The sequence below is a fragment of the Neolamprologus brichardi genome, chromosome 22, assembly GCF_056152115.1.
Source record: "Neolamprologus brichardi isolate AB-2024 chromosome 22, ASM5615211v1, whole genome shotgun sequence".
NCBI lineage: Eukaryota > Metazoa > Chordata > Actinopteri > Cichliformes > Cichlidae > Neolamprologus > Neolamprologus brichardi.
Window position 1 is genome coordinate 9,819,028 of NC_142124.1, and position 12,763 is coordinate 9,831,790.

Here is a 12,763-nt window from a genome sequence, read left to right on the forward strand (position 1 = left end):
ATGGATCCACCCTCGTGGCTCACCAGCCAGGAAGCACATCTCAACTCCACGACACTCCTGAACCCCAAGCCGCAGAGCTTTCACCAGCATGGCTCCATGGAAAAATTAAACTGGACACTGCGAGGAGGCCCAGCTCTGTGGTCGTGGCAGGGAAATATGATTGGATAAACATACGGCAGAGCTTTGAGCTGCTTCCCTAAGTGCCCGGGGGTGATGTGACGAGAAGCAGGCAGAGGTAGGGGTGGGCTTTGGATCTGAAGGGCGTACGCTGTTCACGGAAGAATTGGTGGGGCTGATTTTCACAGAAGGTGGAAAAGGACATTCATCCATGCAGAGCAGAGCAGGCAGCAGTGCCATCCTCAGTCAGTGTTTATTAAAAACAGACCTCATTATCAGCCCACTCTGCCTGCCTGGGCTATTTCAGTCTGCAACGAGCAGGTGATTCATGTTAGAGTGATCGGTGCCACGTCTTCCTATGTCACTCACCTCCTAACCTGAGCGTGCCCTCTCTGGGAAGAGTCTCATTTTTCAATTAAAGCCAATCATTAGAGTGTTATTTCCTGTCTCAGTCTGTAACCAGCTGGGTTCCTGCGAGCATCAATCTGTGGCCCGACAGCAAATGTGGGTTTGTCTGCTCGCTGCATCGGAAACTAAGCCTCCAGAGGCACACATGCAACAAATCATGTCCATCACAGCTGGATCTGGATGCTTTGAAGACAATTATTGCTAGTTTGAGGCATCCACACAAAGTGCATTCAGATGTAATGGTTTTTATATTCTCCTTTGATTTGGATATAAAAAAATAAGACTAATGAAATGCATATAAAAGCTTTGGATAGTATTTTTATAATCGCATATGTGAATATATGAAAAGTAATACATCTTATTTAAAGGGATTTAATACGTACAAAATTGTAACCGCAGGTGTTCGGTGAAAGTAAACACATTTGATGTTAGACAAAGATGTATATGCAAAATATAGTTTTTAAACAATGACTTCATTTTTCTAAAAAGCGTAATCTTATATATGAAAAATTAATTCCCCACAAAGCACAATAACTGGCTGTGCCGACCATGAGATCAAGAACTGTAATAAAGTGTTTACAATAACAGGTAAACGCTGTTCAACATCGCTGTGGAGGAATTTTGGCTCGTTTAACATCAACCTGAGCATCTAAATCACACCAAAGACCAGACTTTGACTAGCCCACTCCAAAACCTTCATTTGGTTTTTTAGCCATTCACAGGTGGACTTACTGGAGTGTTCTGGATCGTTGTCCTGCTTCATAACCGAAGTATGCTTCAGCTTCTGGGCACCGACTCATGGTCGGACATTCTCCTTCAGGATTTAGTAGAATGCGAGACGAGCCTGTGTGTTCTTTTTGGTGAGCAGTGGTTTTCTCCTTGGACGCCATTTCTGCCCAGTCTCCTTTTTATTGTGGAGTCATGAACTCTGATCTTAACTGAGATAAGTGAGTCCTGCAGTTCTTTAGATGATGTTTTCATTGATGCTCTCTTGGAGTAAATTTGGAAAGCCGGCCACTTCTGCTAAGGTTCACCAGTCTTCCAAGTTTTCTCCATTTGTGGATAATGGCTCTCATTGGGGTTCAATAGAGTCTTAAAGCCTTAGAAATGTCTTTTTGTCCAGTTCCAGACTGATAGATGTCAATGACTTTATTTCTCAGCCATTTCTTAGAGCATGATATGAAATGTATGTTCCATCCCATGCCCTCCAATCTCAGGATACTGACCTTCTAAAAGTTCCTAAAGCCAAAAAAAAAAAAGACTATTGAGGAGCGTGCTTTTTTGTTTGAAAGCCCTTTATAAATAAAGTTATTATTATTATTAGTATTATTGTTATGTTACTTTTTGAGATCTTTTAATCTAGACTAAAAGGTGAAAATACTTTTTTCACAGCACCCACGATGTGCTTTATAAGGTCGGTAGCATCGTTTGGTTTCTGAAAATGTGCTTACTTAGCAAATAGACATTTTCCCATCATTCATAACGCTTCTCTTGCTGATAATTGTAATGCTAAATATGCTGCAGGCATCAGGAAATTCCCTGCATACACACTTAAAATCCAACTGAGAGGGATATTAACTGGCTGCAGTTGTAAATGACTAACATGCTGAAAGTGCTGCAGGGGTAAGGGGGTTTTTGTAGGCTAACCTGGAAATTAGCCTACAAAAAAGAAAACCCAGTCATTGATAGTTATTACATCTTCTTTGACAAAAAGCCAATCGAAAATGTCACGTTTGCAGATTTCATCACACAAAGTCTTCTATGGGAAGTACCATTTTATGATGCTTTGTTCAGCAAGGTAATCTTCACAAAATGATGACACATTTGTAAGTGTAATAAACTAAACAAACTGCTAAATACTGTGCTGCAGAACAAAAACAAATAAAAACAAATGAAACATCTGAAGTTTGTGTTAACTTTTTTTCAGACCTCTAACCAGGACGGATTACTGCAATGCCCTAACACAGGGGTGGGCAACTCCAGGCCTCGAGGGCCGGTGTCCCTGCAGGTTTGAGATGTGTCCACGAACCAACACAGCTGATTTAAATGACTAAATTAGCTCCTCAACATGTCCTGAAGTTCTCCAGAGGCCTGGTAACGAACTAATCATGTGATTCAGGTGTGTTGACCCAAGGTGAGATCTAAAACCTGCAGGACACCGGCCCTCAAGGCCTGGAATTGCCCACCCCTGCCCTAACACCTACAGCACACTAACCAGTTATCAAGACTGAGAATGCCTGCTGTACACAGGCTGATCTGGACATGAACAGTGTAACATATGAAGAGAGTTACCTCACCTCACCCACTGGTTTGGGAATTCTTGTGATCCATCCATCCATTCGCTTCCGCTTATCCTTTTCAGGGTCGCGGGGGGCGCTATCCCAGCTGTCATAGGGCGAGAGGCGGGGTACACCCTGGACAGGTCGCCAGTCTGTCGCAGGGCCAACACACAGAGACAGACAACCATTCGCACTCACATTCACTCGCACATTCACACCTAATGACAATTTGGATTTTCCAATTAACCTATCCCCACAAGCTGCATGTCTTTGGATGGTGGGAGGAAGCCGGAGTACCCGGAGAGAACCCACGCAAACACGGGGAGAACATGCAAACTCCACACAGAAAGACCTGATGTTGGAATTGAACTCAGGACCTTCTTGCTGTGCGGCAACAGTGCTAACCACCGTGCCACAGTGCTGCCCTGGAATTCTTGTGATAAATGCTTAATTCCTGGATGTTTTTGCCATCACCATCTTGGTGTTTAAGAGCCAATGAGATGATTGAAGGGTGGATCTGACTGAGAAAATAAGCACACTCATTGGCTAACAAGTTGTGACTGACAACCCTTCAGCTAATGAACGTATCCTTGGTATTCCTCCTTTCTGATCTATTTGGGAAACCACCATTACAAAATGAACTTCCTGTTTTATTCAGTATCGTCTTAAACTAACAACTGAGCTGTAAACTCTTCAGGCTAACAACGCTATACCCAACTTGTAAACTCTGAAGCATTTACGTGTCCCAGAGTTTATCAGCAAGGGGTTAAAAAAATCCAACATCACAGTAGGGCTGAGACACCTGTTGTTCATGCCAGATTTATAGAAATTAGTGAAATTTGTGTGATAAAAATGATATCACCAAATCTGATTATGCACCATGTTCACCTAAAACGAGCACAGGTGATGGTTTAGTTTGTTTTTAAACACAAATTGACATATAGTAGTTTGGGCCTAAAAACCTGTCATCCCTGCAGCGTGCTGCATATACTGTTATGGTTCAACAAGTTGTAAATATTAGAATATTAGCAATTAGGCCCTCGAAACTGAACAAGAAACCTAAAAACAATTATGTAAGGGCTTTTGGCTGCTCTCTTATTTCTAAAGAGGCTGCTGTGGCTCCTACAGCCTGCAGGCTAAAGTATCCTTGGGCCAGAGTTTGAGTGTTAGAAATCATTTAGATGCTGAATGAATGTGTGACTGTGAATGCTCTTATTGACCCACCGGCACTAAAAGTGCACTACTGTGATCCCCTGAGTCTGGATTTGTGTCTCTTCCTCGACTCGAACCGGGGATCTTGTAAAGCGAATCTATTAACCACAACGTGCTGCTGTTTTTCTGATTACAACTGTAAGCATCAAAGTTTAATTAAGCCTCAAACTTTATCTCGTGAACCAGCCATAATTTTCGGGTGACAGTGACAAATTCACAGGAGAAAACCAAGACGTGCAGTTTTTGTTTCGCTTTCTTATTCCTGAACTGAATATGAAACAATTTGGATGCAAACTCGTCCTTTGTCTCCATCCATCGCAGTAAAATAAACTCATCAGTTCCCTAAATTATCCGGAGCACCAAGAATAAAATTCCTGCTATCTGTTCCTCATCATGGTGTTTTTCCCCCTCCTCCGCCCTCACTGATGAGCTCATTTGCATGTCATTATCCCACCATCCGTGAAACGAAATGTGGAATTACTTACTGTGAGACAGGGAAAGGAGAAGCAAGAGTAATCTGTCTGCCAATGAGAGGGAATCGAATTTGAAATGCAAATCATAGAAATAATTACGGCTTTGCATTGCTAATGGCATCACAGAATAAACAGTAATGAAGGTTTCTTTTGTTTATCTGCAAAAATCTTTCAATCTTTGTGTACTTTTTATTCCATTTTGAGCTCCTCTTTCAGAAATTAATTGCTTACCCAGAGAGGAAAGTTCATTAACTAGTCATTAGTCTGTCTTTGTCAAAGTAAACCTTCGGTAACTGTGAGTCACAGCAGTGTATTTTAACAGATTGGTGCGATAATGAATTTGAATTCCACACAGACGTTTTCCTCCACACTGAACGCTCTCCAGCCAAAACAGATGCCTGCATCACCGCCGCTGCTGTAAACACAAATAAATCACCGAGGCAGATGGAAACTTTTCATTTTAGTGATTTAAAGTTGGACAAAAAGACGTGAGGAAAGTTTTAACTGATGTGAAACACAGTGATGTTGTGGTGAAAGCGTTGTGATGATTGAATCAAACATTCAGACGAGTTTTGACAAAGAAATAAACTCCACATCCAGCCACAAAGAAAGCTAAAGCTTGATTACGCTTAATTTAATCTAGATACCAGTTGGCAGCTGCCTGGCAACCTCTGCTCACCAGAGAAATGGAAAATTCATCAAACCAGTTCAGAGTGGTTGCTGGAGTTTGATGGCAGTTGCTGGGGAAATTATTGCTAAAGCTTCAGTCACACAAGCTAACAGACCAGTCAATGACCCCCTGGTGACTTCATGTTGCTAGGGAAAAATGTGTATTTCTCAACCACTTGGTAAAAAAATTTCCCCGGTGCATGTTTTGGTTGCTACCATATTGTTGCATTCCCAGTTTGAATGGAAGTGACGGCCTTGCCTACCAACAAACACTGACCAGCTTCTCTCCAAGCTGCAGTGAACTTGTGAAAATTGTGAAACGAACAAGAGATGGAGAAGGTTCGTTTTCGTTTCGTTTTCAGCAGCAGCTAACAAAAGGCACAACTTTTACTCCATTTCCAGGTCATGTTCCACTTTTTTGAGTTTTTTATGCTAGGACTTAGCATTTGTAGACAAATAAGAAAAACTACAGGCAACCGTGGCAATCCACGAGCAACCAAATCAATCACAAGGAGGTTTTTTAAGAAGCACCTTCTTTGTAACTGATTTCGCACAGCCAGCAACCGCCAGGAACAACTGCCAAGCATTTGGGAAATACACATTTTTCCCTGTCAAGCAGTGGTTGTATCAAGCCCAGTATGACGGACATCTCTTGAGCAATGTGCATATGACATTGTAGGGCTGTTCGATATAACATTATATATCGGATGACGTTATAAAAACGTCTATCATTTCATTTTATGCTATCGTTAGTTTCGTGGTGTCGCAAAATAAACTGCTTACGGCAATATTTTTTCATCGTTTTGATGGTCACTGTAGTGGCTATATTCATTTCTTAAAGTTCTCTCTTTCTCTTATATTTAATATAACCACACTACGGACGGACAAGCGGCTGTTTTTATGCGTTGTGGTTAGCAACAACGACGGTAACAGCATCACGTGTCCGCTTGTTTATGTTCCACATAAACCTTTCACAATAAAGCTCAAGATCCTGTTGAGACTTTTCAAAATAAACTGAATCACGTGAAAGAGCAGATTATTTACGGATGAGAAGTAAAAAAAGAGCCGCCAGGTGCTAAAAAAATAAACCTTAGACTCAAACGTTAGAACAGGCTTTTCCCCGCAGCACACCGTGTAATAAATACTCACAAAGAAAACGGCGGCCGTTACAACTTATGTATTGTTTCATGCAACGGTTAAAACACTCAACTCCAGGTAAAGGACGCCCAGCTGGAAACACTTCCCGCAAGTCGAGCTGCCCGAGATTCACTGAATTTACAGAAAATGTTAAATTTTTGTGATTTATATCGTTATCCGGACGATAGAATTCTTATATCGGGATATGAGATTTTGGTCATATCGCACAGCCCTATGACGTTGCATAATAAACTTCTATACTGCGCTTCACTGAAAACCGTGCAATAGTTTAGGTCAGTTTGTGTGGAAGATGACACAACTCTCACCAACCACTCGCTAAGGCCTCACACAGGACTAGAGACCCGTCATTGACCCCCTGGTAACCTCGGGCAGTATTCTCTGATTGACTGACAGATGGCTGTTGTAGGTTGCTGGCTGTCAGTGGGAGAAATAAAGCAAAAAGACCTTTCCTTAGCCTTCTTGGGATTGCTTGCATTGCTTGCAGATTGCCAAAGATGTACAGTTTGCGTGAAAGATACTGGCTTATAAAAACCCAACATTTAATGTCCAAATTGCAGTGACCAACAACCAATATATTTCAAAAGGTACAGCTTTTACTCTGAAGGTGGTTCAGATGTTTTTTTAACAAAAAGAAGAGAAATATTCCAGGAAATTACACAGCATGTGATACTGAAGCTTGCTGATAGACTGAGAAGAAAGTGAAATACCTAAAGTTTGTCTTCAGTGACATTAAAAGACTTTAAGCTGTTTGTCACAGACGTCACTTACATCTTGACTTTTACTAATAGATTCACCATTTGTGTTTATGTGACACCCGCCTCTAACCAAGCGACAGAGATGAACCTCCAGTCGTGTTTAGACAGGCTTGGCGGGAGTCTAGCGGGGAGGCTAATGGCTGGTTTTTGCTTTTTCAGGTGGAACCACAGACAGACGCTGAGGTCAGTCAGAGCTGGCGGCTCCGGTAACCACTGCTGCTGCTTCTGGCCCACATGGTCGACACTACAGCCCTTCAAACACAACTTTATCAAGCACTGTTTTCTCATTATTAAACAGTTCACTCACAGCCACATCATTAGGTGCACCTTTCTAGTACTGGGTGAGACCGCCTCTTCTCTTCAGGACCGCCTTCATGTTTTATACCATAGATTCAACAAGGTGCTGGAGACATTCAGAGATTTTGGTCCATGTTGGCATGACAGCGTCGCACAGTCGTTGCAGATTTATGACCTCTGTTCCACCAGAGATAATAATCACTCATCATAAGACACTTGTTAACTGCTGCATTTTGACTGATATTTCAATCCAGTGAGAAGAGACTGTGGGCGGCTTTTACACGTACACGGTATTTTGGTAAATGTGTAATGTGTTTTGGGTTCACACTTAACTGGTTTATTGGACGACTGAAAACTGAGCTTTTGAGAAACTCCTGTCAGGGTGACGAATTTAGAAACCGAGATTCTGTCGTGTTATTGTTTGTGGACTTTGGATTGGCCAACATTTCTTCACGGTTAGTTTTTTTAGTTTAAATGTGTGAGATATTTTTCAAAACAAACTCATAAAAATCCCTGTTTTTTTAAAAAAGAATACCCATGTGGCTTCGTGACATAGCCCTGCCCTGCTTTATGTGGGACTGCACAGCACTTTTTGTATCTGTTTTCCTGCATCCCACATATTGAGACGTTGTCCCGCGTTTTAAAGCGTTCTATGGCTCTCAAAAATCAACACTGAATGGCGGTTTTCTAAAGACTGGCTCTTATCCAATGCTGCAAAGGAAGTAGAGGAGACTGTCTCCCCAGGGGTTTCATTTGATGTCAATCAAGCTGTGCACACGAGAGGTTAGAGGCATCAGGAAAATCAGGAGTCAAACCAAAGTTAAATGTTATGCAAATTGAAGTGGGATGTGTTGGAAACAGTTTCACAAAGAGAACGTGAAACTATTTATATTTATAGTTGGTTAAAAGTGGTTATTTTTCCAGTTGATACAAGGAGAATATGTGAAGTGGCACAAAAAAGTGTCTCAAAAAGAGATGTAATTTTACTTAAAAATAAATAAATTCCCCTCTCACCCCTGTGAGCAGTCTGTCCTTCAAGCTCGGGTCCTCTACCTGGGAGCTTGAGGGTCCTGTGCAGTATCTTTGCTGTTCGTAGGACTGCGCTCTTCTGGACAGAGATCTCTGATGTTGTTCCTGGGATCTGCTGGAGCCAATTATCTAGCTTGGGGGTCACTGCACCGAGCACTGCGATTACCACGGGGACCACCGTTACCTTCACCCTCCAGATCCTCTCCAGCTTTTCTCTGAGCTCTTGGTACTTCTCCAGCATCTCCTGTTCCCTCTTCTTGATGTTGCTGTCATTCAGTATCGTTAGATCGATCGCTACACTCGTCTTTTCTGTTTGTCTACCACCACTATGTCCCGCAGGTTAGCCATCACCATTTCGTCCGTCTGTATCTGGAAGTCCCACAGGATCTTTGCTCGGTCATTCTCAACCACCTTAATTGGCGTCTCCCATTTTGACCTTGGGACTTCCAGGCTATACTCGGCACAGATGTTCCTGTATACTGTGCCGGGCACTAGGTTATGGCGTTCCATGTATGCCCTGCCTGCTAGCATCTTGCACCCTGCTGTCATGTGCTGGATTGTCTCAGGGGCACCTTTACATAGCCTGCACCTGGGGTCTTGCCTGGTGTGATAGACCCCAGCCTCTATAGATCTTGTGCTCAGAGATTGTTCATGTGCTGCCATGATTAGTGATATATTAGTGCTGTGGTATTAATAACGTTAAAATGACGTTAACGCCATAACTGCAGCCCCACGCACGGGGTGATCCGTGCTAACTCGTTAACGGAGATTTGCAGATTTAACGAGACTAACGCTGACAGCACTAATATATATACATGCTGTGTGGGCTTGTATGGAGTGATGGACCAAACAGAAAAGCTCTTTTTGAGTCTTTGTTCCCTCCTGATTGGTTTTAATTTGCATTAGTTTGGTTTGATTTTTGCTTATATTATTTAATATTTTATTTTGTGCATTATGAACACTGGATTGAGGTTAGGAGAGTGGACTGGGGGACTTCAGGTGGATAATGACTTTTAGGTATATGGTTATACTTCATAATACAGTTCTAAAAGAAACATTTCTATAAATTATAAATTGCCGTGTCACTGAGGTGTTGATTCTGCTTTATTCTTGGATTTTTTTGTGCATCTGCTCAGATTGACTGCTTATGAAAAGGCGCTTTCATGAATTACAATAGAAAGACGTGATATCCAAGTGCAGGGAAACTAAACTTGTGTCTGTTGTGTGCTATTTTTAAAACCCAGCTGTATTAAAATTTTTTCCTACCACAAAATTTTGTGTGGTAAATAATCTCTTCATCCCACTCTTGGTTTGTTGGAGTCTGGTCACTATGGGAAAGACACAGAGATGCATTTTGAATGTGGAGCCCTCTTTCTTCTCGAAATGTGACTAAATCCCGAAACATTACAAAACGCTCTGCTGACTGTGACTTGGCCACTGGTCACAGTCACCAGCAAACTACCAGTGTTATTAAGAACCATAAATATAGTTCTAAACATGCAGAGTGATGACTCAATGAGGCGCCATCAGAGTGAGTCAAAGCTTATCTCTCTTATCGCATCGTGTCATTCCAAGTTGAGCAAAACCACATCCACAAAATAAGACGCGCTCTTCTTTAGTGTTAAATTCAGTGCAGTTTGCACTAAATTGCATGCTTCGTGCTTAGAAAGTCACATTTGCATGATTCATTTAAATTTTGCAACGCTTACCTGCATCCACACCTTTCATTCAGGAAACTGACAGTTCATCTTAAGCCAATGCAGACACTTGCATTTTAATGCAAGACTTTTGCACTTGTATCTCCTTTGTGAGCAAACAGGAAACGTAAGTTGCTTTGATAAAGCAGAAGGGGTTGGTGCATGAGTTATACTGAAACCAGCCAGCCTTATCTCACTTTTCAGGCACCAGTGTTTTGGGATGTAAGATAGTGGCTGATTTGTTCCTTCAAAAGTTCACTTCCTCGTTATGCTAAAAACTCCTTTTGAAAAGCGTCTCTGGGGCCAGTGTGCGTCACATTATGCATACAAAGGTTTCAGTAACACAACCCAGCACTGATCCTCAAGACTCTGCTCACGTCGTCGGCCTTTTCTCTTTCTGTGCCTCTCTCTCACCCACATATATGCAAACACAGCAGGGAGCTGAGATAATCCTCTCAGCCTGTGATGACACAAGCCCGCGGGTGGTCCAAGTGGTCAACAACTTCTGTTCGCTCAAATAAACTGAAGGTGATGGGAATCAACAGGCAGCCTCTTCAGCTGATGCTTAGAGAATTACTTTTGGAGCTGGAAGTAGCCGGGCAATTTGAATCGGCGTGAAACTGTATAACCGGCCTCTCGATGCAACCGGACAACGAATAATCAGAGCACCAGAACATGCAGAATCACGCTGGGCAAACACATCCTTCTTATCGCTGGAGGCTTTAAGGCAATGAAAACACACTGTATCGTTATTTCAACAGGGACAAACATAAAAGCAGCTCAGACTTTTCCACATCAGCACTTTTACGCAGTCATATATCAAACCTGTCTCTGTTAGATAAACAGTGTTACGATTGAATTGGCTGGATGGAGTCTCAACGAGAGGGGCACCCAGACGTCTGCTTGTACCAGCAGTTTGGAAATTTGCCAAAAAGTACACCAAATTTAGTTTTGCATGCCTGTAAAAATGGGCATAAAACATAAATTAGTAGAAAACAAGTAACCTTTTCTTCTCTGTTTTCTTAAACTTGGTTTAATGGTGTTGACCAAAGAGGCACACTGCATCCACGTCAGGTACACAGATTGATATAAAACATCTAAATAAACATCTTTAAAAACAGGCTTAATGCTTTCATATACATCTATAGGGGGTTGTCTCGATCTGTCTTGAATGATGAGCTTATCTGTACGAGCCTGTTGACGGAGCCGATTGTTACCACATGCTAGTGTAGGATGCTGGTGCGGTGCTAAGTGATGCTGGCTGAGAGCAAGAATGTCCTGGTCTTCTGAGAAGTCTGCAGGGGAATTAAGAAAGGTCAAAGGTTACATTTAAAACAACAGAGTTGACCAAACATTAAAGGAAAAACTGCACTAAAGTCCCAAAACATTAAAACATTTATACAACGTTAAAGGACTATCAAATAAAATAAAAGTGGACCATAAAATTGAATCATCTATTTGGATGCCACACTAGAGCCAAAGTCCAAGGAGAATAGACGTGTTTTTAAGATTTAAATGTTTGTACCGCCTCCGTATCCGCTGTGCAGGTATGGAGGGGTAGATTAGTCCGTCGATCTGGTTCTGTTGCTACAAAACCTCGATCACCTCCCAGTTTTAATCTGCTTTAATGCTTGCATAAGAGCAACTGGTTAGATGACCTTAGAGCTCTCACAGATATGTGAATGTGAAACAGCTCAGACAGACACAAAGATGCCATATCATTTAAAACTTTAAAGGAAGCAATACAATCTTAAAATCTATTCTTAAATGGATAGGCAGCCAGAGTCTGACATTTAACACCAGTTAGAAGACGAGATGCTGCAAGCAGCACACATAACAAAGCAGAGGAGACTAAATAATTGATAACAGCAACTGAAAAAGTTCTTATGAAGTCCTTCATGAGAATAACCTTTCCACAAAGTTTGGATATAACTGGACCTCCTTTTCTGGAGATCTTCTAATCAATGATCTGCAAACATGGCTTTTTGCATTGGGGTTCACCAGGATTAGACAGGATGCATACTGTAGATAAAAAGCACTCAGTTAATGTGTGAAGGGAGTAGGCATCCTTGTACTTTACAGGTACATAAACTCTGGATAACAATGGAAAGTGATTTTGAGCTTTCTAAGAACTGAACTGAAAATGAAGGCTCCACAGAGGCAGAATAAAAGACAGAAAAGGCCAGAGACAAAAACCACAGTCCTCAAGAGTCCAAAAGGGTCATACATGAGGGAAATTAACAAAACCATGTGAACCACTGGAAAAGACAAGAAGATCTGACAACTGAGTAGTGCAGGGCAGGAGGTAGGCTCTGTACACTGGGGAGGGCGATGAGTTGATGAGACTGACATTTAGGGGGAAAAAAGAGGAATTTCCCCAACATCGTAACGGTCAACACCTGCTAAACTGGTAATATAGTAAGCAAAAATAGTAATATAGTAAGACAACATTCTTTGACAACATCATTTGACATTTAACTTGAATTCAAGGTGAGGCGTCAGGTTTAATCAGCGCCAGACGGCGGACTGCAAACAGCGCTTTCTTGTTTAAAAGGTGGCAAAAAAAAGCTGGAAGTTTAAAGAATGAGTAACAGATTTGATAACAGTGGATCGTTTCAGTATTTTCCATCTCTATTGTTGGATTTTAAACAAAGATGGAAAAACAGACA